This window comes from Aythya ferina (assembly GCF_964211825.1).
Source record: "Aythya ferina genome assembly, chromosome: 10".
NCBI classification, from domain to species: domain Eukaryota; kingdom Metazoa; phylum Chordata; class Aves; order Anseriformes; family Anatidae; genus Aythya; species Aythya ferina.
Genome location: NC_140306.1, coordinates 2,503,804 through 2,529,901, shown reverse-complemented (window position 1 = coordinate 2,529,901; position 26,098 = coordinate 2,503,804). Strand labels below are relative to the sequence as shown.

The following is a 26,098-nucleotide window of genomic DNA, read 5'->3' as shown; positions in this document are numbered from 1 at the left end:
CACTCCTTAGGCAAATAACCTTGTAGGGTACTTGAAACAGTTTAAATTCTTTTTATATATTACTCAGCAATACATGGAAACAAAGAGAAATGGGCTCATCTATAACAAGGGTCTACTGAAAAAGATGTCTCTTTTTCCTATCAAAGGCATATTGATTTTTTTTTCAGCCAGGTGTAATAATATTTTGACAGACACCTGATTTCCATGGACAATACTTATTCATGGCTGGGCAGGGGGAAGAAATCATCATCTATGTCATTTCAGCAATCAGGTGATTCTCATAAACCTATTTTGCAGGCAGAAATTGGCCTGTGAGCATCTCCCAGACATGACTTCCCCTTGCTGCTGGGCACAGAGGAAATTCATCAGGTAGCCAGGTAGGCTCCAGAAGGGCAGGTGCCAGGGTGGGCTGGGAGGGAGGGGTGGACACCAAATTCAGGTCTGATGAGACATCTAGCTGAAATATTTAATTGAAAATATAATAATAATTGCCCTGGAGACAAGCATCTTCTAAGCAATTGTGTTACTGAGGTTAGTGCTTCTCTTGATTTTTTTTTTTTTCTAGTGGGTGGGTTTTGGAGAGATTTATGACAATATTTTGTTAAATAAAAGTGATTATTAGTTGTGAAAAACCTGTTGTCTTATATCTTTGGCATTACTAATAAGTGTTCTGGTGCAGTGTGCACTTGCAGTATGTATTTTTTTCTGTGTGCACAGAAAGCTTTGGTACATCTGTTTGTAAGGTGCTAGCTTTTGTCTACTTGAGCAATTTGCTGCTTGTGTTTCCAACCTTTGTGCAACCTAGTATTTTTATATAAGAAGGTGCTAGGATTTGGAGATATAAAATGGCTCCTGGTGTCTCATGCCTTTCCCAATAATTTCTATTTAATCAACACTCAAAGCAAAACCTACAAACAAGACAATTGCTTCCAAAACCCTCTTCCTACAGTGGCCCTGTGAGCCCTTTGACAGTGAATACCAGCTCACTGCCTACTCTTTCACATAGCAATTTAAAGCTACTGAAAACATCTACGTAAACTGGGAACCTATTGGCTTCCCAAACCTTTCTTAGATCATGGTGGGTGCTTTAGTGTGTGTACCAATGGGAACTTCTGCAAACATACTATAAAAATAATCTAACAGCCTTCAGGAAGACCGGGAGATAAGCATAAAGTTTATGAAGACTTGAGAAGTCCTTTCAGTTAATTGTTTGTGGTGAGGAAAGTGAAACTATGGCAGGCAACTATGGGGATGTTTCTTCAGTTTCTTGATGGTGGATGTTTGGTATCTGGGCTCAGTAGCATTGTGTCTGTTAATCACATATAAAATGTCTATTAACAATAGACAAACGTGACTGGGATTAGTGCTCGCTGTGCCACAGGATGAGGCCATGATGCAACGTCCCTGAAAACTGAGAGCACCTTGTGGGGCGTTGGTGCATGTATGCATGGGAATTGGAGCTGGGCAAGGCAGATGGGCGTATTTTAATGTGACAGGTCTAAAGAATAATGGTCTTCCCCTGACCTCGCTCTCCCAGCTGTAAACTCCTACTTCAGATGTAAAAGGCTAGAGTTAAAATTAAAGATCTTTTCCTCTCTGTTCCGTTCGTTGTAGGTACCCACCTGAATCTCAATTAACACGTTGATTTATTTTAACTGTAACTATAAAAGTAGCAATCCTCTTTTATTAATGATAGGGAAGGGGAGAAATAAACAGCCCATAAATTACGTTAGCATCAGATCCTCAGCTGAAACTGGGCAAAAAAAGACAAAAGACAGGAAAAGTCTGGTAAAGGGGTTAAGATGTACCTTGAAATTATAGGTCATTTTTGAGATGTGCTAGTGCTGGCTTTGCTAGGGTGCAAAAGTAAAGGGTGGGACAGAGGGACTTGCACTGCCATCTTCCATCTCCTCTTCTCAACCCACTGACAGATGGAACAACAGATTTATGCAAGCATCTATATTGGGCTGGTCAAGGTGAAAAATAATCTGGGATTTCTGATTAAACCCCAATGATTTTGAATTCCATGACAAACAGTCTGTCAGGTTTGATTCAAGCACAAATATTATTCTCTTTAAAAAGACATTAAAATAAAGAAGAATTTGCATAAGTATGAGGACTTCCTGAGTAAAAACTTTTATGTTTTCCTCATAATTTGCTCTATTCCTAGAAATGATCTGAGTCACTTTTTTATTTTTTTCTTTGAAAACTTCTATCTAGTTTTATTATTTAGGTATGTAATACCACAAATACAGATGGCATTTACCCTTGCCTGGTTTCCTCCCAATCTGTTCTCTTTTCTAGGTTAATACCTTCTCCCACTCTGTTGTTCTATTTCAATATAAAGTGTTTAAAAATAAAAAAGGCAGACTTCTTTGCTCTTCCTCTATATTTCTTCACATCTTTATTTTGACTTTTTTACCTTTGGCTCACCTCATCTGCCTACATATAAAGCTTTTTATGTCTGTTTGTCAAATTTTCTGTAGTACTTTCCCTCAAACTTTTCATGCCTTCCAACCCAATTTGTTTTAGGTTATGAAATGATAAAGAACAAACTTGTCAACTGTAAGTTAGAGGGAAGATGGGTAAGAAGTTAAGGAGAAATAAAAACAGAAGAGGGATAGAATAAAGTAAAAGGAAGCATGTATTTTAGTTTTGGTTTCTGCCCATAATCATGATGTGGCATCCATTTTCTCTCTTACAATTAAAGGTATTGGATTTGGAGACTTTTGCGTGATCTGAAAATTGGCAGGAAAACGTCAGCTTGGTGAAACCCAAATCCAGTTGCAATGTGGTACTCTGTCCCAGTAACACACAGACACACATTCATATCAGACCATGCTGTCATTTATAAAGTTTTTGTCACATTTTGTCACAGCAGGGATCAATATTTGCTACAGTGACGATGTGGCGGTTCCATATGCTGCCTCCTTTATTATTGCCTTGTACAGAGGCTATAGCAAAAATAACACCACAGTGCTACCAGAGGGAGGTTAGTGCTGTGCAGCTCTGAAAACGGATTCGGTCTCCTCTTACGGTGTGTACATTTGCCCTTCTGCTCTGGTAGAAGAGAAAAGGAAACCAGCAGTTATACTGCTGATGATTTAGGGGTATGACAACTTGCTTTTTTTTTTTTTTTTTTTTTTTGTGGGAGTTGAATGGGTGTTTGGGTGTTTAACACTACTCCAACATTTTTGCAGACTGATTAATCCACAAAAAGCTTGTAATTATCTGAGTGTTTCCCTCTGGACTTCTTAGCATGTGTTGGTGTCTGGCTCTCTCTCTGTAGCATATGCTATCCATTTCCCAAATCTATTACAAACCAATAAAAGATAACTTATGCGGAGTCAGACTGCATGACTATTCTCTTTCATGTGCAGTGTGGTCTTTGTTTATCATGTCATTTGTTAAGTTGCATGGATAAAAATACCATGGCAACATGATGCTATGCTTACAGATAATGAAATGATGTACTGATTACTGAAGAACATACACTAATTAAAGACACACTTTAGCTCAACAACTTTATCTCTTGCCGCATTATGAAAAGAAAGGAAAAAGCAGTTGCAATAGTGCAATGATGATACAAGTTTGTTATCTGAGGAAATGTGTGCAAGAAAGCATGTTATGTGCTTTGTGATTGCTACTGGTGTTAGGCAAGTTGATTCAGAAATGGTTCTTTCTGAGAACCCAAAATGAATCACAAATGTTTCCCTTGACCTAATTTTTCATACCTTCATATTTATAATAAAGGTACCTGTATGACCAATAAAGAATTTATATTTACCCAGAAGTTGACACAATGCATTTTCTGAAGATGAGATTTGGTGGTTATGGGCATTGGTTTGACTGATATCCATTCACTTAAATTAATGTTGAATCTACAACTGCAGCTACTTTCTTGTATTAAATCCATTTTGGAATTCAAGATGTTTATGTTCTGGTAGAAGTGTTTGTTGTGTTGTGTGTGTGTGGTTTTTTTTTTTGTTTTGTTTTGATAACAAATGAAATTTACTCAGTCTTTTCATCACTATAAAAAGATTCTCCTGTCCCTTGGACTACTTCCATGACCTCATGCTGTTTATATTCAGAATTAACCCAGTAAGCATATATCTATAGAATGCTTTCTTTCTCCACATGCCTTGTGCTTCTCAGCAATGCAGTTTGGACAGACTTGGCTTCCCAGGCAGCAGCAGAGGCAATTGGACACCTCCAGCTGTGATGAGCTCCTGGGGAGGGCTTTCCTCTTCTGCCTTATCATATTCTGCTTTTTCTCATGCTCCAGGATGGTTGCAGGATTTTCCCATGAGCTGAGGACATCATTTGAATAGGAGCTTTTGTGTAAATGAGCTAAAACCACTGTTTGATGTGGTTCTGAACGCAGCCCATCACTCTGTTGCAGCAACAGCACACTGTGATACCTGTCACTCGCATCTTTTTTTTTCCATTTTCTTAAAATAAGATATCAGATATGCACAAATAGTCAAAGCTAAAAGTTGGCTACTTTATCTCAAAACACTTTGAAGTGATTTCTCTTGGGAACCATTCTCCTGAGGAATGAGGTTCAGCTCTTCCTAGGCAGAGGAATGAAGTGTTCCTGGTGCTCTCAAACTAGAAGACAGGATCTCACTATATTAGCTGTTTCCCCTATGTTTTTTTCTTAAATCTTTACAAAATTGTTTACTTGTGAAACTTTATATTGTATAGTAACCCAATTTTTCTATGGTTTTCACAATTACTTACCAGCTAGATAACTAACTGCTTACCACAAAGCAGTCTGGCAGTGGTCTTGGGCAATGGACCCTCTGGTCTCTTGGCATCCCTTCAAGAGAAATTATTCTGCAAATAATGCACAGAGCAGACTGCTTGCTGTGTATACAAACAGGAAAGTGCATTTCCCCTGATGTATTAAAATGATTTGACATCTTTTAAGTAGCTGGATATGCAGATATGGAAGAATACATGCAGATAGAAAATTAAATCGTATAGATCATGAGCATCTCAGGGTTGATTAAGTGGAATGAGAGTGCATTTCCTTTTTCATATGGAAAGAGGCTTAACATTTAAAAAAAAAAAAAAAACTAATCTTTTCTAAGATAAAGTTCATTAACACAATGATTATTCATTTGGCTTTTATAATGATATTGCTCTTAATCACCAGAACATTGCTTCCTGTGCTCTAGGAGAACCAGCAGGAAACATTTGAAGAGACAGAGCTGGTGCTAATGCTACAGCAGACAGAATGGAAATCTCAGTGCTTTTCATTTTCGAAGTGGCATCTTATTCCTGCTCAGGTTTCTAAAAACCTACCCGTCAAACAGCATGAGCTTTAAACCCAACATTAAATTTACACAGCAATGAAGCCTCAGGTTTGCTGTTTCTACACAGTTAACATCTAAGTTTCCTCCTGGGTCCATTTCCATTATTTATTATTTTATTTGCCTAGAGTAGCACCCTAGAGGAGCATTGTAATCAGGAACTGAGGTTGTGCTGGGAGAAATACAGTATAGTTGCTCTGGAGTTGGCATGGCCTCTTGAGTTTATAATCCTAATAAACAAGGCAAACAGTAATAGAGGTAGATAAACAAATGCTGGAGGTAGTTGTCTGGTTAATGACTTCCTTATACTGCAGTTTTGATTTTCCCAGTTCATTCTCCTGCACTGTTTAAACCACATCTCTACAGCTAGCTGTGTGGGTCAGTTTGAATCACCAATGTCAATCCCACTTTACTTTCCTCCACCTGCTGAACATATTTATTTGATCTTTCATTTTAATTTTACCTTTACTTATTTTTTGCATGCTTTGTTATCTTCCTTATCTTCCCCTCCTTCAGACATCCAGAAAGGGAGGGAGGGGGGGGTAACTGGGAGCTATCTCCAAAGAAAAGAAAAAAGTTCAGATAGCAAGTGCAGGAGTTTTTAGTACTTGATTGTTGTGAACATAGGGTAGAACTGGATTTGTTTACAGAGAGCCATGCCACAGCCCATTCTTCATGTGAGTGAATGCACCAGAAGTTATTAAAGGCTTCTATTCACCAGCTGAAGCACCCATGGAAATATTGGTTTCTTCTGCTGTTCAAAACACTTTATTTCATTGTTTTACTTCTGCAAGAAAGAAGTCTTATGAAGAGCATGATTATTGCTCACAAAAATGTCCATTGGGATAGAGAAAATTGGAAAAATCTGAATAACTGTATTTGCATGCATATTTAAAAGACTGAAATCAAAGGGTCACAGTCCAGCCCACATAGGTTTAGCAAAAGTGTGTGCTAACTCTATTGAACAGTCTCTCTGGAGCCCTGCTACTATCTAAACAGGAAGATAGGTTGCCTTCTGCTTGTCCTGCTGTAAAAGTTTTTTTTTTTTTTTTTCCTCTGGCAAGCAACTTCTCATGCCACTGGCTTATTCCCCTGATTAGTACAAATAGTTTATATTGGATTGCTCATTATCTGCACTGTGCTAACAGAGGAAGTGAGAGAAAAAATTGCAGCGTATTAAGCTTGTTTCCTTCTCCTTTCTTCAAGAATCTATCAGACATAATACGCACAGGGGGTGGGGGGGATTAGGAAGTGGTTTGTTTTGCCTAAAAATTTCTAAAGGAATTCACGTTCTGTTTGTGCTATCCACTCTTAATTACAGGCTTTGTCCCTACATCTTCTTGCTTCCTGGGGATAATTTTATGGCTGTACTCAGTAGGGGCAGTAAGTGCCTTTGTTTCTTGTACCTGCTTATTGCAGCAGTGAGAATGCTGGTTGAAAACAATTAAGGAAAATGTAACAGCACTCTTCTACTCTAATTGGAGATGTCATAATCCAAATTAGTTCATAAAAATATCCTTGGAAGTGATCTGGTATTAAAGTCCAACAAAAAAAATGGTTAATTCTAAAAGCAGAACTCCTGATTACAAGTATGTTCTGTCACAACTGAATCTGAGTATCTGGGAAGATGGGGTTTCACACCTGGACTTGGGAGACATAAGAGAGTACTAGATCTGCTGCCAACCCTCTCCATAAGGTGGGCCAAATCTTCTGAAGGATTGGTGGCAGTTTTCAATGCCTTGTAGATATGATGAACTGTGCAGTCCTTCCTCATCCTGTTGCTGTTCTGGGAGTTATGGTGTGGGGTCTGGGACTGTTAATCAGACTAGGCTCTGAAGACAGACTTTGAGTTGGACATTGCCTTCCAGAGGTCAATTTTGACTCAGTTTCTCAGCAATGAATGCATACAGCTCTACTCACAGAAAGCAGATTACCTGTGGCTGTAATAAGCAGCTGAAAACTGTAGCATGTGCTCCATTTGAATAGTGTTCCAGGCTCTGGACAGCGAGGTCATGAAGACTTCTTAGATTTCCTTACCAATAGGAACCTAACACTGAAGCATTTCTGACGTCAAAAACAAGCATTTCCTAGGGCTACTAAGGCTCTCTGAGTTTGTTGTCAGCTCCAGGATAAGCAGCAGTTGAGTGAGAGATCGAGGATTGTTATTTTGGATTCTAGATGTATCAACCTTCTAGAACAGCAAAAGGAACGTTAAGGTATTTTTATATTAAGATAGAACAGCTACTTGTGTTTTTTTTTCTCTCTACAATCACACGTAAGAAAATTAAAAAGATTTGCTACAGGTCATTATTTCTGCATTTCGTTATGTATTTGTTTGAGTTTATAGAAGTGAGAATCACCTGTCATATGCTCTGGGCACTCCTAGCTATTAATTGAAAATGCAGTGTGCCATATAATTAATACAAACAAAACAAGACTTGAAAAGCTTCACGATGAATAAGAAAACCACGCACCTGTACCACACAATACTTGAAAAAAGTCACTGAAACCATGCGAAAAAGCTTGCTATGAAAAAGGTTGACTTACATATCGGTAAATGAGATCAGCGGCAAGGTCAGGCTGAAGGCATGCACTCTGCTCTGAAGACTTGCTTTGGGACTGGATCACCCGTTGCTGCCTGGTACACCCCACTGGAAGAAGAGAGTGAGGAAGAACTGCTGTAAGAGATCAAAATACAAATGTTCTTCAAGTCAAGACAATCCACTATTGGCTTCAATGAGAATCTTGCTCACAGGCAACTTTCTTTCCCCAGACATCTCTTACACAGTTCTTGCAGCATAAATAGCCCCTTATTCTTCAGTTTTAAAGAAAATAAATGATGCTTTCAGCCCAGCCCTTTCTATTCCCTGTGACTGATATCAGAAAAGCAATGGTGCTGGTTATGTCTATGTAGATACAGTCTTGCAGTGCAGATACGTTATTTAAATTACAATGCTGGGAATACATTTGTGTCAGTAGCTTTCCATCTCCTCTACCACATATTAAAGTTATGATCAGAAGAAAGTACTCTTTCATGAGTACCGCTGTATTTTCTTCTTTTCACAAGTCAGTTTGTTACATCTGAAGAGCTTACTCATGCATTCCCATCCAGTTCATTTTTATTACAGCTATGTGTTTGTAATAGATAAGCACCAAGGATGCAGCTGAAAACTGGGCTCCTTCCAGGTTCCATGTATTTTCCCAGGTTTTAATCATCATGTAATGTGTGCTATGACACAAGCTCCCTCTTTCTGAAATAAAATTGCCAAAGTGGGTTTATCAAATTCTTCAAGGGTACAAAGTTCAGATAAGAAAAGATGAGATGATCAAAAATGTCAGAACTATTTAAGTTTCTCAAAGTATAAAAGGTCTGGATTTTTTTCTTAAATTTTCTTTCCTTTTCCTTTTTTCTTGTTTCCTGGTTTCCCAAGTTCTTAATATTTGCGGAATGTTTCTTTCATAGGCTGTTTTTTCTTCACTTTTAACAAGGAAAATCTGCTGGTTGTATTACAGTGACTCTGTAGAGGATAACCAGTGGTCACTTTTCAGTCATTGGAAGTGGGCACCTGTCCTTGAAGGTAGCTGCTAACTGTAATACTTTAAAAGAGTGACAATCTGATACAAGCCTTATACAATTATTGTGGAATGCAAGCCCTTTTGGGCCAAGAAGCTGCTATCTAATGAGTGACTTTAGAGAAGGCAGGGTCAGATTTCTTTCCTTAGAGGAATACCACCAAAGGAAGTGAAGGGGAGTGGACAAAAGTTGCAGCAAGGGAGATTCTCATTAAATATTGGGGGCTAGGGGTGTCAATGATAATCGGCCAACAAAACCAGTTGTCCAGAGAGGCTATGAAAACTGTGATTGAAAATAAACAAAATTCATACCACTTTACTCATGGCCAAAATGATTCCAATTCCAAGGGGTTTGGCCCTTCTCTGAGGACTGGAGTTGGAGAAAATGGACTCCAGGTGTCCCTTTATGTCCCTTTCAACCTAAATTTTTCTGCAGTTGAAACGTCTTTTTCATTTCTTGCCACAATGTTTAGCATACAGAGAAAATAATATCAGCAATTTAAAACTTTTTTCTTCCCTGTATTTTTTTTGGTCATTGTATAGTCATTATTAGAGATTCATCGTGTCTTGTTGCCATGGGATACAGTCATTGTAATAATTTTCAGAAAATCTGCACAATTCTGGATGCTTAATACTCCACCCAGGAGAAAAAAAAATTAAATAAATCTATTCTTGTGTCCTAGGTATTTCACTGCTAATATTGCCAAATTCCACATAGGTGAAATTAAACACTCAAACACTAAAATTTACTATCCTTTATTGTAAATAATTTAATAAAATTGAGGTGTTACAATATGTCAAGGATAGTATGAGGAATTATAGCATTTTAAAAATAGGTTACAGATAGTTACAGATACTCAAAGGACAGTTGTTCAATATTTTCCTCATGATAATTAAATTGTATTATGCCTTATATTGTTTTATGGGATGGATGTCTGATACATCAGAGCAATGAAAGTAATGGTCAAATGCTAGGAAATGCTTTTTTTTTTTAAAAAAAAAAAAAAAGTTTGTGGTGATGTTCTCTAAGGCTAGGACCAATTCCTAGTGCTTAGTGTTACAGGCAAATATCTCACGTACTAACATCTGACAATCCAGAAAGAACATATCCTGTGTTTTGGAGATCAGCATTTCTCTAGATATGGCTCTTGCAAATTCTGCAGTACTAGAGGATTAGATGCATTGATTGCATTTATTTGACTCATAGGGGCCAACAAGGTAACAAGAAATAGAAATTATCCTGATCATGTCTGCAGTGTTTGTGCTTGACAAAGATATGACTTCCTATCCCCTTCAGTAAGTTGTTAAAATTTAAATGCTGTCATTCTTTATATAACTTTCTTTTTTAATATCCTAAATAGCAAAGGAGTGGTTGTTCTCATTACTCATATAAATGCCTGATCTTTACAGGAATCCTACTGCCTCCTTGCACAGAACTCATTATCTGAAAAGGATAGATGTAACATGTTTGACATTTTCAAACAAAAAAATAAGACTTTTAATCCAGATGATGTGGACAATGTTGCTGTTGCTGCCATTTATAGATTCAGAGATGAGCAGTGCATCCAGCAGTGATGAGTGATGGCTAAAATGGCAGATTGTGTGACAGACCAAAACAGAGAGGAATTCTCTGAATGTGATACCCTTGATAATTTAACACTTACGAGTCTGACTTTTATAAGTGTAATATGGCTGAGTGGAAGGCCAAGAAATATATGTGCATCGATACTTTTGTTGTGCTCATTTTATCTAGGACGGCACTAAAATTTGGCTCTCTTCCCTACTCCTGCTATATTCTTATTCCTCATCCTCTTCTTAGAATCAGAATTACTAAGGTTGGAAAAGACCTTCCTTCAAGATCATCTGGTCCAACCATCCCTCTACCACCAATTCTTCATTGTCTTTCTTCAGTCTAAGAAGAGGAGAAAAAGGCAGGTAGATGGCAGGGAAAGAAAAATTCTCCTGGAATATCTACGATTTTATTGGAGCAGCAGAGATGCAAGGTATCTATATTTCAGACTTTAACCATGTCATAATAATGATGAAATCAATAACAGCTGATGCGGTAGGTAATGCTGCATATTTTACATTTGAGGTGTTGTGTCATGGTGTTTTTTCTATGACTTCTCTTTGTATCAGTCATCAAAGGTTTAGTTACAGAGCTAGAAGAGAGGTAACTGGTCTTTCTCCATCAAACCTGCACAGTACTCATGTGGCAGTTCCTATCAGCATTGCTATGCTCTGAGCTTTCCTCCGCAGCTAGGTGTCAAGCATGATGACTGCGAAGAGTATCTGAGATTACTCCTTGCTATTCATGAATTATTCAGTAGTAAATTGGCTGAAAAAATAGGTAAAACTAATTTGATAATTATAAGTTAATAAAACCTTGAAGCTGCTTACCCAGAAGTCAGTAACGATAGATATACACCATTTAAGTGGTTTAAATACATAGCACTGTTAATTAATAATGTAAATTCATAAAGAAGAAAAAGATGGTGCAGTTATACAGGGAGAACATTTTTTTTTTTCCTGCAGATAATAGATTTCTGGAAATAAAATATACAAAAAAGATATTCGGTTTTGTAAAGTTATTATAGGGACTTCTGTATATAGAGATGAGAGCAGAGTTTTGGATTAGCGAGGAAGACTAATTGAAGCTCCTCCAGAGTAGTGCTGGCACAGCATCTTAGCCAGGCTACAGGCTCTTGAAATGATGTACCAACAGAAGTCCTGACCTCCACAAACCTGCAAGGGGCCAATCTGGGGAAGGGAGAGTGTGAAATGAAGAGTAGTAATAGTTTTTTATTATACTGCTTCTTCAGGTGTCCTTGTGGCTCAGATACAGTTGCCTGGATTCACAAGATGGTGGTTAAGGATCTGAGGCAAGCACTAGCTCTGTCATAAAATGTGGAACTGATGTCTGTGCAGATATGACTGCAAATTCATGTAACTCTTAAATTCTCACCTAAGCTTTCTATGAGATTTCAGATAGGACCAGGGTGATACTACAAATCTAGCTGCTGGCTTTCTGCACTTGAATGCACTGAGCTTTTCCTCAGCAGAAATTAAAACGTCAGGAGAGAACGGTAGAAATAAAGTGAACTTCAAGGCACGAATACTAGATAATCTAATATTCATGATAATGCAGTAATTATCTGATTGTATCTATTAATTCTGGCATGTTAGATTGCTTCAATCTTTAAATTCTACATAAATTTTTATACGGATTAATTAAAATAAAAGGAACTGTGCTTTATATGCCTTCTTTATTCTTAATCCTTTTTCCCCTTACCTGAGTGCTTCTCTTTCAAGCAAAGGGCTATCATTTATAGTGAATCAGACACCTCCCAAATGGGATGATCTCTTGAGAAATGAGACTTTGCAACAACAAAAAAAAGAAAATGTTTCATGTCTCACTTTCATCTTCAGAATGGTGACCTTAATAAGTGAGCTCCTGAAAAGAAGAAACACCTGCATCCTGTAATTAAGCATTCAAGACATTGCTGTGATTATCCAGTTCACCTATAGTAGAAAGCATAAAGGAAAAAGCATCCTGTAAATAATATTTGTTACTATTGCTTTAGGGCCATGGGGTTGAGGGTTGGATTTCTCTAGTCCATGTGCAGTATTATTCAAATAATGGATTAGTTTTATACAACCTTGTCTTTGGACTATATGAATGCAAATAAAAATCCATATTCCAGACATAATTTCATAGGGAAGCCACTGCAAAATAGAATGTGTATTATGCAAGAACAATACCAAACATTTTAATGAAAATCTTATGTATATTTCAGTACCTAATGATTCATTCGGGCTGATTAGTTCATACACAACCTTTCAGAAAAAAAAATGTAAGTCAGCCAAAGTAAAATACTCATTTTCCTATGTTAAACCTCAATTAAAAAAAAAAAAAATCAAATCCATCAAGGCACATATACTGTAGTATACATGTAATTGCAACAATTGCTTATAATGCATTTGTTTATGTCACAGCCTGCTAGGTAATTATATACTTTTATTTTCCATCATCATTGCCACAAATATTTAATAGAATTGCACAGATAAGAGATTATTCTTGTTCTTGGCAACTTAACATTTTTGAAAGGTACTTATACATTTTATTTTTGTTTTTATTACCACATAAAACATTTAGCACTAGCAAAGTGAAATATCTCCAAAATAGATGGGTAATCTGTGCTCTAATATTTATATGAAATTGAGTAAACTACTTTCCCTTTCATAAGTATCGTAGGTATCTTTCTGAATACAAGTGAAATGATACCTGATTAATTTTTATACCCCTGCAGTTGTACAAGTTTTGTGAGCATTAACAAAAGTACATTGCGTTACTATCTTTACATATAGCTCCTGAGAAGTAATTGATAGGTCTCTTTCAGTATTTTGATGATGTCTACTTCTAATCTACTGGTTTTTGTTTGTTTGTTTTGTTTTTGTTTTTATGTTAAGACATGATAGAAATGTTGCTGTTTAAAATAGTATTTAGAGCTTATATTGAATAAATAACAGTGCCTCTATTTGCTAGCTGATGGAAAGCAACATAAGGAAATGCTGCATCTGTACCTCTTTTTTCAATTTGGAGCATACTTGTTCTGTAGTCATTCAAATGGAAAACCATGAAATGGTCATTTTATGTGAGCTGTTTTGAGTTACATGTCAAAGAGATAGAGACAAGGGTCCACGTGGATTTTTAACGCACATTCCCTTACACCTTAATACACTAGAAGTTGTATTTGTCATGTTTCAATGCTTGTAGATAAGTAAGGAGAAACCTCATGTAAGCATCATCAATTCTCATTGCAGTTACACCATTCACCAATATTGGAATTTTCCCCATTTATATTAAAATTTAGAGATTAAGCATGACAACACCCAAATATATACAATTGAGTAGATGAAGATAAAGATAATAAGATAACATCCAGCAGGAAAGGAGCACACTGTTGTGATGGGAGCGTCAGGTAGCTTATTCCTTCTTTGTTTGCACATGTCAATACATTCCCTTTCTAACAGCACAACAAAGGAAAGTAGCAGTAACCTTAAATTACTTTTGCGGTCTTTACAGAACATCTTTCTAAAAGCGAAATAAATGGAATCTGCTGAGCAGCCAAAAGGAAAAGACCATCTCAACATATTTTGTTCTGCTCAAGACAAAACACGCTAATCCAAACTCAGCCTTCTCTATCATTACTTCTTTGTCTGGCAGAAACCTTAGAGCAGCACTAAGGGAGGATGGCTGGGCAGCTGCTGGTGAGATGAGAGCAGATTGGGTATCTGGGAAGAAATTGGTTGTGTAGTCGGTGGAAAATGGGAATCTGTTCTTAGCTGCAGGAGATCCTCATTCCAATGTAGCTCAAAACTTTGAAGTCAATGGACTTGCTCTGAACTTCTGCTGGGTAATCATGGTCAAAACTATTTGACCTAAATGCTAAGGAATAAGAGTTGGCTGAGGTGTAGCTTCTTTATAGCAACACAACATTACAGCAGCAGTGGAGGCTGGCAAGCCTGCTCTTTTTCATTCCAATTAAGAATGACACTATCAGCTTGTTTTGTCGGCTCTGTTGTTTACAGCATTGCAGTAATAGTCAGACTTGTATGAATGGTGCCATGTGTGAAATTGTAGAAAACAGATTGTTTCTGAATGGATGGACCGGTTTGCCATTCGTTTTCACAGGTCTATTATCTGTATGACTCACTGGCTTTAACTGAAGGAGTTTTGATTCAACCAATACTCTGCAATGTTCATGAGCCCCTATCTTCTTTCAAATGCTATCATGAAGTCACATTTTTCATCCAGATATGAGATCCTAGATTACTTTGAGAGGAAAAAAAGTCATTCTATACATTTAAAAACATTCACTGGTAACATCTGTCTAAACGTGTAGTTCTGCAGAAAGGCTACTTTTTCTCCATTTCCACTTTCTCCATTTCCACTTTCCTATTTCCATTTTCCACATAAATTTGTTTTTTTGTTAGTGCATGCTGGCTTGTCTTTCCATAGATTTTTCAGGGAAACTACGTTGGTGATCAAATAGCCAAGTCCTTGACCAAGAAGCTTGCCCTAGTTTTGACATAGATGCTTATGTTTTGCCATTGTTGTCTTGTTTATAAAGTCATTGTTGCACCAAAATCAGTGTTTTTTTTCAATTTTTTAATATTTATAGACCACCAGGAATTTTCCAAATATAAGACAGTTTCATAAGAATTCAGTCTACTGGAACAACGTTCACATTTTTTAGTTGTTTCTTGCATGAACCATGGCCAAAAAAACATCACAAGGACTCCTCAGTTGGTCATTTCAGCCAAGCGCTCTGGTATTTGGAGAGCATAAGGCATATTTGTTTTGTAAAAGATTTTTCAAATTCTACTGTTTCATGCTTATATATGACCAGCTGAGAAGCAATGTAGCAAAACATACCCTGATTTATATAACTGCATGAAGTGCAAGCAGCAAGATTCAGTAAAGGCAAATGTGCTGTTGAGCTGCTCAAGCTTACCAGAGCAAATAATTGATTAATAGTAATTAGGAAAAAGATGCCTAGAGCCTCCATGTCCTTTCATTTCTCCTACCTCTAGGTCCATCTGCACATGTATATATTCTATTTCTCATTGCACTGAAGAAAGCAACTTGCAACGTTAACTCCATTAACATTATGACATCTTAATGGTTTAGTTTCCTACTATCCATGCTGAAGCTGTGGATCACAGAGGTGGCAGTGCTTTGTGACTGCTGTGTTCAAAAGAACATGCACCTATAAAGTGAATTTGTTTACAAACTGAGGAGATAAGTCTACACAGACACAGCAATGTGAATATGGCAGTATGTGTTTCATTACCAGCCCAGTGCCAGGATGAAGACCATCCATTAATTTTTTTTTCTCCTTTAGGAAGTGGTGAATCTGAGTAAGGGTAGAAATTGCCTTGTTTGGAGCAAATTTGTTGGCGTCACCTGGGAAGAACTGAATATCTTCCTGTCTGTGCATGCAGCGCAACTCAGGCTTACCTAAGCAGGGTAGTGGCGGTGGTAACTAATATTTTTGGGTTATTTTTTTCAAGTGCTATAAACGCTAGACTGTAGCAGCTCTGGACTTCAAGTATGGCAACCATAGTGAGCAGTCCAAATAATCACTAATAAAATACCCGAAGAGTGAAAACTGCAATGACCACCTTTGCTGTGACCTCACGTGCTGACAAAAAATCACTTGAGAAACAATGACAAAGATTATAGCTTAAAATCAAAAGGCAAGAAGCCTTCTCATGGCTTCCAATCCTTTACCTAGGGGTGAAATTATCACTAAATAGTGTTTACTGGTGTGGATGAAAGCTCATGACAGTCAGCTGACAAATGAGGAAAAAAATAATAATTTACGAAGTCTAAGTTTTCTCGAGAACAAATGGTTCAGTGGTAAGGATATTACCTAAAAGCAGTGCAGTGAAGTTGTCCAGAGTGCAATAAAATAAAGATGAGATGAGCTGCAGCTGCTTATTTTTGGTAGAGGTTTGTGGGCTTCAGAAGTAGGATCTCAGTCAGCAATCAACATTCTTCTGTATAAAAATCAGATTAAATTTATTCAATTAGCAGAGTTTGGTTTCTTTGTGGTGGTTTTGTTTGTTTTGCCAAACAGCAGGTAGAGTTTTTATTTGAAGTCCCCAAGCTATCTTTTAACCCTGTACAAATAGAGAAACTAACTAGATATGGGCTTATTTTAATTGTTAACTGACTCTAAAAGTGCAAAAAAAAGATTGCATGAGAGGTATTTCATCTCTTCCAAAAGAAGCATATGCTTTCTTATCCTAAGGCTCAATGTACTTCTACTGGTCAGTTTTGAGAGCAGCCAGGGAAGAAGGTTGCATAGTTACAATAATTGCTTTTCACTGCAATCAGTAACTGAAGCCGGTAGCTGAATATCTTTAACTTTTCATTTTAAGTGCAGATGAAACTATTCCTGCAACCACAGGCACACCTCATATTCTTTCTGTAATCTGAACAATACATTTCAGCACTGTCTCCCGCTTTTACAACTGTTTCTTTGAACTCCATTATGAGCAGGACAGAGAGCGCTGTCTGTGAAGGCATAATGGCTTCTTGGGCTGGAGAAACTTGCACACTGCATGCTGCCAAGCCATTGCCAGCAGGGATGAGGAACGCATTTGATTTATTCTCTCTCATCCTTTACATGTGGGATGCCCCACAATAACCTTGCTGATTCCTTTCCACAGCCTCATTCCTCTGTGACTCCCTAACTGGTGGCGTTCTCCAGCCCACCTCAAGGGAAGGCCATCCCTATGGCCTTCCTGCTCTCCTCCCAAGCTCATGTCTACCATCTACGGAGCCTCAACAAGGCAAGGGCATGGTATCCACATAGAAAGGTTTGTGCAGTTGGGGTCTGTACTCTCAGCTGAGCTGCCAGAGTTGCAAAGCTAGACTTGAAATGGTTGGTGGAGCTCAGATGTGAAATTGGAACATTTGCTCTGGATGCGTTCCTGCAGCCTGTCTCGTGCACTCTGTGATACACAGACAATGTTGGGACTCAGGTGTTAAATCTGAATGTGATAAGATCATAATGTGATCGCTTCCCAGTATGGTTGTGACTGTCATTTCTATCTTGCAAAACTGAAGTATTTATTTATTTTGTTCTTAACAAGATTCTTTTCCTAAATTTAATCCATTCTTGGTCTTGCTGTATACTTCTTCAGCATAATTCTGGCACAACATTTTATCAAAACACCACAAAGATTCAGAAAGGAAAAAAATCGGTAACATTTCAATGTGCTTTTACTCCAAAGGTATGTGAAGCTTCTTATTTCCCTTTGATTGGATAATTCTGATTGGGTACAAGATGGATTTGACCCTCTCTGTGAGGATTATTTAAAAAGCTCTTTCACAAGGGTCTTTTGGTTTTGGAAGGTAACATGGATGGATGCTTTCAATTCAGTTGCCCTGAATTTTTCATCTCCTTGCATTGCTTCAGGTGTATGCATGGAAGTCACTTTTCCCACTAGAGTTTTGGTGTCAATGTAATAAGGATTGTGGACTGATTATATATACTTTCTTCATCATTTATTTATAACCAGTTAATTAAGTTATTATGAAGTCTACTTTTTTTTCGTATTGGCAGCGAGGATGCAATTAATTTTCTTATCCTTTCCTCCATAACCTAGATCTCTGACATACTGTTTCTCTGCTAAAACTATTCTTTTTCTAAAAACATTAGGTTAACAGCAAGATATTCTGTGATGACCAGTTCAAAACTTACCCTAGGAAAAGCTGCACTGATAACAAAGCTTCCTTTTTTTTTTGATTTAAATTCAATTCCTCTGGCAATGTACCCAACCAACCTGTTGTATTTCTTTGCAGCTTCTCTATTATGTGTTGCAAGGCCAAAAAAAAAAAAGAGCCTAATTTTTTGTTGTTATTGTTTTTGTTTCCACTTTCCTTTCTCATGTCTCTCTTACCTGTTCTAAATTTCCTTTCAAGACTTTTTCTCCCAAGACCTTTTTCTTCAGTTATTGCCACTTATTGCTCTAGTAGTCAAAAAACAGTCTCGGCAGAAGGCTGACATGTCCACCAACAAAAAGCTGTCTTGGGAATTACAGTCACTACATACAGGCTGTACACAACAGGGTAAGGTTTCCTTTTCTGGACCTGCTCACCCCTAAAGCAAAGCATTATCCAGTTGTAGAGATGACCAGAAACTCAAAAGAAATTTCTGGATTTTTGAAAAGAGCAAAGTAGTAGAGTTGACAAAGCACAAAATGTTGTAATGTTTACTCATTTGGTGCAGCATTTCTCCAGCATTGTCAAGATAGACTTCTAGGATTTAGGGCTAATATTCAAAGCCCTAGGAGTTTGCTCCTTTCCATTGTACAGTATTTATCCAAAAAGTAGATTTCTCTCTGGATTTTCTAGATCTCCTCTACTTATATACTTCGTTACAGCTTTCTTTTCCAAATAAATGTGACTTCTATTTTAATAGCTAGGGTCAGATTAAGTCATTTATCATCTTACATACTTCTTGGGAAAACCACCATGCTTCTTAAAATATTTGTTTAATACTACAATGACAGAAGGCTCATAATCCTCAGACCTCGTCTGTGAAATATTAATAATAGAAATCACTTTCAGAGGTGAAAGCTTTAATGCAACAGTCTCACAAGAACATCAGAAATCAGAGATTTGGACTCTCCAAAAGTGACACAAATCATCAGCTGCCAGACCACCTGCCTTGCAGAGGAGTCAGTATTTATATTTATATGCCTACATGAAAAAAAAAAAAAAAAAAAAATGCAAATAGCTTTGTCCCATATACATTAAATTTTTAAACACTATTTTCTATTTCATCATTTGGAAATTCTATCTTGGTTGAAAAGCTGCAGTAAAACATGCCAGGCTAACAATCAAACTACCACACACATTATTTAATTTCATGTAACATCAATCTGTGTACATGGTTTATTTTTTTCCACAATCTCTTTTTTCCCCCTTCTCAAATCTGAGTTAGAAAGGTATAAACAGGCTTTTGCCTCTGCGTATCTGATGGACATTAAATCTCTGAAGCTGATGGAATCATTGCTTAATGCTTGACTTTTAAAGTATGATTTTGCTTAATGCTCACCTTGATAAACCACTGTTATCATTGGAAAGATAGATATTTAATAAAAATGCACTTAATACAAATATCTAACACTAAAACACAGGAAATCAGGTGGTTGATTAGACCGCAAAAACAAAACATTTTTTGAGTACAAATGTGTTCACAATAGACTTTTACTAAATAAACTTGCTGGTAAAATATATTTCTGGACAGTTTTTATAGTTTGCAATTAAACATTTTAGAATAGGAATTTTGATTCCTATTTCATTGGGTTATTTCTCTGTGCTCGGATAAGTTACTTCTTGGTTCACGGTCTCATCCTGTATATTTGGTACTTACCCAAGTATTGCATCACCTCTGATGTACAGTACCATTGACTCTGAAACCATCAGCATGATCCTGCAGCAGCTCTAAGCTGACTGATGTGTATGTAGCCCATACCTGCTGAAAGTTCTCCATGGGTCTTCACCGCAGGTCTTTTACATTGGGGGTCAAAATTTAACCCTCCACTTACTCAGCCTGGGCTCCCACAGCACCAGGCAGATGTGCCATCCAAGAAACCTTTCCTGTTGACAGCTGCCCAGCAGCTGACACCATCTTTCTGGTTCATATCTCATCATTGGTAGAGATATAACCAAAAAGGTGCGTATGTTTTCAGTGGAGAGGAAAGAAATTGAAAGGTTGCCCTGCAATTCACTTTGTGGTTTGCAGACTGATTGCCTTAATGGCATTCTCATTAAAAGTTCTTGCTGTGAAACACTGTTTTATTTCTCTTTCGGAATTCTCTGCATTAATAATTAGTAGCTTCTTTTTGGAAGTTATTTATAGAAAGTATTGCTCTTGTGTCACTTCGTGCTAGACAAGACAGAAGGAAACCACCACCATAGAAATGTATGCACTGAGCAGCTCACTTTAACATTCTGCTAGGAACTACAAGGAACCACCATATAAAGTGGAAAAGGAAAAAGAAAATGAAAAGAAAAAAAAAAAAAAAAAAAAAAAAACAAAAAAACAACTCCCCACACTCCCAAGCTATTCTGGCAGCAGAGTGTGTGACACTGGCTGTACAGTGCAGCAAGGCAAATCTCCTTCCCAGGGCCTTCAGTGATGTGCAGGAAAAGCTCTCTGTCCTCCCTCCATCTCACAAACCTGTGAAAGGCTTCATTTTTCCAGTGTTTGTCTGTCCTCTTTCTTAGGTGTGTATATGGATATCCAAATTAAAAGCCAGTCTTTTCCTTCATTAGAGCTGTGCCTGAGGAATAATGCAGCACACCCGAGTTAAACCCCTGGGGAGCAAGGGGACTGTGGCAGTGTGTGTGGTGCTGGCAGCAGCATGGGGAACTTTAATTTTAGTTATTGGTAGCAAAACGCTGGATCACCTGGGGAACTAGGGACTGCAGAAGAAATAAAGCCTGCAGCCACAGCTGCAGCAAGCAGGCCTACCAGTGAGACAAGGACAGGCCCATATGTGTCATTGCCAAGCAATCTGAAAAGGATTCTAGCATTAGCAGAATGGGACTTTTTTTTTCCCCCTTTCTATACTGTATGAGGACAGCTGCAATGCAGTCTGCTGTTTGTGTGGGGAAGGTGGTGGTGGTGAGCAGCTCTGGGCCTATTGCTCGTGAGGCAGCGATCCCGTACAGGCCGCATGGGTTGGATGTGCCAGGGTAGGGGCACCGATTCCGCACCCAACCCACATCTTAACAGCATCCTCCTAGCGGGACCAGGGTTAAAATGGGCTGCTTAATAGCCTTTCAAAAGGCCATCATTTGTCCCTTGGAAAATAAAGCATTAATCCTACTGCCTGTCTTCCAGACAGAGCATGATATATGTACCACACTGGATCAGGCTTGTAAAGACAAATATAACAAAAAGCCCTAGTGAATCTGATACGCTGTATGGTTTTGCTGCTTCTCCCGTCCATCTGCAAGCTTGTCCTGATTGTTATTTTTTCCCAGGAAAAAAATGCTTTTAATTCAGCTCTATAGGAGGCAAAGATGCTTCCAGGGCAGCAACCTCTGTGCCTACCCATAGATACTGTCACACAAAACAAAGAGAAGAAAGAGTTTGATAATAATAATAAGTAATTATAATTAGCACATATTTAGTGCTTTACATTTTCAAAGCACTGTATAAATAGTGGCTAATGAATATTTGGTAAGCAAACAGATCTCAAGCTTATAGAAGGATTATTATAAACTGTGAGGAAAATATTTTAAAATATTTAGCTGACCTTTTCCTCAGTCCTTAATTTACAACGTCTTTAAGCTTTGCTACACCTGTAACTTAAGCATACCAAGCCATTTTGTATTTGTTACTCCAATGTTATATAAATCCTTATGCCTTTAGTTGGAAGCTATAATTTTGGATGTGGCCATCCCAGACTTAACAAATGCACTGATCCTCCCACACTGTGACCAAGTACCCATGCAGAAGAAGTAAGCCAGTTTCACTCAGATCTGACTGGTTTGCCTGAAACTGACCAAAAAAAAAAAAAAAAAAACACCTACAATCTGTTCCATTTGCATAGATTCCCACTGGACAAAGATGCTGAGGAGACATTCTGGACAAGAGGTTCCGTTACAGGGACCATCTGCTGGTCATGATCTTTGCAGTTATTTTTCTATAAGTTAGACAATGCATTAATTATCAATTCTAGGTAATAGAAACCCAGCTAGTATCACCATGGACACCAGCTGGTGGTAAACATTGAGCTGAGCCCGCAGAGGTGGTGAAAGTGCTGGTGTGAGCTGCTGTCTCCTCTACAGCATCACTATTTTCAGGAATCCTACCAGCTAACATACAGCAGGAGAACACACGTTTCCTTCTCAGCCATCTCTGTGATCGATCAGATATTGGGTCAGATGTTTCTCTTATCACAGATGGAATTGTTTGTGCTTTGCAGTATTGATAATGAGAGGAAAGGCAGCTGCATGGCATGGTGACTGTGCTTGAATCTTTTGGAAGATCTAATGACTGACATTCAGCCAGCCAAGTGCTCACCAAGTCAAAACCTTCAGATTTAAAAATTCTGATATATACAGTCAAGCTCTCCTAATGAGCATTTTTTGATGGCTCTAATTGATCACTTCTTTTCTTGTTTTTCTCCTTGACTTTGAAGTTTTGATTCATTACCTTGTGCAAATTCTCCTCCATGCTATGACAATTTCATACCAGCGATTCCTCTGTTTCATTTGTATCCAAGCCGTCTTCTTTAAGCTGGCACACTCTTATCTCTTCGTAATCAATTTTTTACTTTCTAAACATCTACAGTTTTGGCACCCATATACTAAGCTTTCTTCACATGAAGTGATTAAAGTATTCAGCTTGCTCTCTTTTTTTCCTTCACCTTGTCTGCTTCAGTTTGTGCTTTGAGCAGTAGCTGGGCAGTGTGTATTTCTTGCTTCTTAAATTCTCCAGATTATGTGTGATTTCTATATTAGTTTCTCTCTTTCAATTGCTTCTGCTTCACTATCCTTGCACAATATGCACTCAGCATCTGCTCCTGCCATTGCCTCTGAAAGCAGAAGTGATTTCTCCTGCCAATTTTCCACTTTCTAAAAAGAAACTGTTCTTTCAAGGCTTGATCTTGTTTTGTGCTTTAAGTCAGCAATAATATAGCATGCGTGACATGTTACCAAACTGGGGATAAAACAAGAAACACAGATAGAGCAGCCAAAATAGTTAATACCAAAATCTAATGTGTACTCTGCTTTGTAGGCCAAGAGATATACCAAACTACTTGAAATGTCACCAAGCCTCCCTCTACTAAGAGGTAATCCAGACCCCAGACACTCAGGTGAGACAAAAGGGTCTTGGATGTGGGGCCAAGAACAGAGACAGGTCTGATTACCTGATTTCTTTTTTTTTCTTTTTTCTTTTTTTTTTTTTTTGGTAGTAATTTCTGGTTGACCAGAAACAAAAAGTTTAGTTATTTCCAACTATCAGGGCACATGAAATTAATTTTTCCACTTATTTTCCATGGGGAGCCTGTCTTATGTTGTAGGGGTGTTTTGGTATTTTAGAAAGTTTCTCTCTCTTCCTTTTTGTATCTGCTTCACATATCCCAATTTTTGATCTATTCATGTAGGATGGAAACTGATTTTAACTGATTCTTTCTCTGTCTGGGCTATACATGTAAGGTTTTCCTAATAGGAATGTAAGTGTATTCAGTGTGTGCCATGATGTATCACCAGCTTGATATTAAGTCTTTAGGCTCTGCATTCATAGAAATATTCTGTAATATATAGCTGTTGCACTTAGTTTTCTTTTAGGATAGAGGTAATCTATTTCCAGTTTAAAAAACAAACAAACAACAAAAAACTAAATGGTGATGTGTGTGTGTGTGTTTTTGGTTTTTGTTTGTTTTACGATACCGACTCATATTTCTGTCTGCTTTTTCTCCTGTCTTGTTCTGTAATGCAAAAATGTAATAAAAATTAAGGTACGTGTCATCCTAAGAGTATTTCCAATTAATCAGAAGTATAAAGCACTGTAAGTGCTTAATCAAAAGAGGCTCTTTTGACTTACTTTTGGAGGTCCATTTAGTCTAGATGGGTTTTGTAAGTCCCCAGCTCCTAAGAACATAAGGTCTCTGTCTTTGGTACCCCTGGCGCAGCTGGCAACGCATGGTGACAGCTCACTGCATTGTTCCTCAGACAAGCAACAAAAGAGTATGTGCTCTAAAGTTTAAGAGTGAAAACACAGGAAGAGAGTCATACCTGAGAAAACAGATTTCATTCCTTCTGTGAAGAGCCAGGCTCAGGTTCAGACTCTAGCCTTTAAAAATCTAACAAAAAGGCAAACCAGATTCTTATACCTGCTGAAAAGGTACTAAACTGTTTGGATGGTGGGTATCATCAGGCTGCTGCTCAGCAGGGAGCTCTAATTCATCAGCATCAGGGTTTCCCCAAAGCTTTCTGCCTATATCTTCTGCTTAGCTTGGCAGGGACATTGTCAGAGAATAAAAGACTTCTTCCTCATGTCAAAGGGCTGGCATTCATCAAAATGATAATAGTTTTTACCTAGAGCACCTTTTAGATGAGGTTCATGAAGCCTGTAAAGAGGAAGATGATAAAGAGAAAAACGTTGCAGGATTTTTTATTATATTTTTGGCACTAAAATTGATACTACATGAAATGGAAGATTTTTCTTTTCTAAGTTTCCTTTGGCTTTTACTTTATAAATATTCCTTGGTTAAGTCAGTGAACTGTTTTTCACACAAAGCACAATACAAAGCCTGTTAAGGTCAACAGAAAGCTTCTTATTAATTTCAATGGGCTGTGGATTGAGCTCCAAGTGCAAAACTGCTCCCTGAATTAAAAAGAAAAAAAAAAAAAATTGCTAAAGTCAGATAGGCACACCTTACAGGACCAAGCCCTTCTCCACAATAAGAACCATCTAAATCTAATCCATTAAATCTTCTGTGAATCTTTTCAGTGATTTTTATGGGCTTTGGTTCAAGTATGTAGTATCTATTACAGCATGTAGTATCCAAAGGGATGATAAATGGAAATGGAAACCCTCAGATGTCCTAAAAAGGCAGCTTTCTAATCTTCCAGACTAGATTGATGTACTCTAGAAAGATTGGGAAAATAAATAAATAAAAGGGTTTGCAAGTCTGTAAGTGATCAGTAAGTCCATTGTTTCATTTCAAGAAATGTTTATTTTCATTTTTTAAACTGAATTTATACAAAAAAAAATATTCTGCACTACATAATATTTTTGTGTTTCCATTTCCACCAAAAAACTTGTTTGGAGAAGGGTTGTAATGAATAGTATGAAGCAATATGAAAGCATACTCATGCTCTCCAATGACAGCAATGTTTTTAAGGTTTTTATTTTTTATTATTATTATTACTATATCTCTTTTTAGTTGTTTTCACATTAGTGCTACCCAGAAGGTAAATAATTTTCACAAAACACATCTAGCCATTTGTAGAATGGGGGTGCATGTGATTTGTCACCATTGACCATTTCAAATAAATTGGATAGATCAATATATTTATGCATAATTCTGTTAGACTTAGGGGCTAAATTTCAGTAGAGATCTAACATACTTGTTAAAAGCTTAGCCTATGCTGTGACTGGAATGAATGATTGCTTTCCTTCTTCCATGATTTTCCAGAAGGTCTTTAAATCCAAACCATGTTGCGGGACATATTAGTATTCATTACTGGTCCACCAATATCTGTCAGAAGTTCATTCTAACTACATTCTATCATAGGAACAGAATTGACACCAATTAAATACACTTTTAATCATTATCAAAATTATCTAGTACCTAGAAAGAGGTAAAAACAAGCCCACCATTAGCTTCGCATGGTAGAGCTCAGTTTTAAACTGACAATTACTCTGAAAACTCCTTCTAAACACCTTTCTTTACTGGAAAAAAAAAATAAAAAAAAATTATCCTTTCAATCATCCAAGTGAAAAATAACGATTTAGTGTTTGAGCTATAGAGCAACAATATTTTTGTGACAATTAAGACCAAAACAGAATCTTTGAGCAAAGAGTGTGTTTCAGTGTGTATCTGTCCAAAATGCTTATAATTAACAGGGTTATAAAATAAAAAAGGCACGGTAAACAAAA

At 37.5% G+C, this 26,098-nt stretch overlaps 1 long non-coding RNA gene across 1 annotated transcript; it reads left to right on the top strand.

The window, feature by feature from the left end:
• Window positions 1–265: 265 nt before the first annotated feature.
• LOC311442372 lies at window positions 266–11,966 on the top strand. The gene is made up of 3 exons (XR_014696586.1): window positions 266–377; window positions 10,711–10,894; window positions 11,714–11,966. It is a non-coding gene; the product is annotated as an uncharacterized lncRNA (long non-coding RNA).
• Window positions 11,967–26,098: the final 14,132 nt, after the last annotated feature.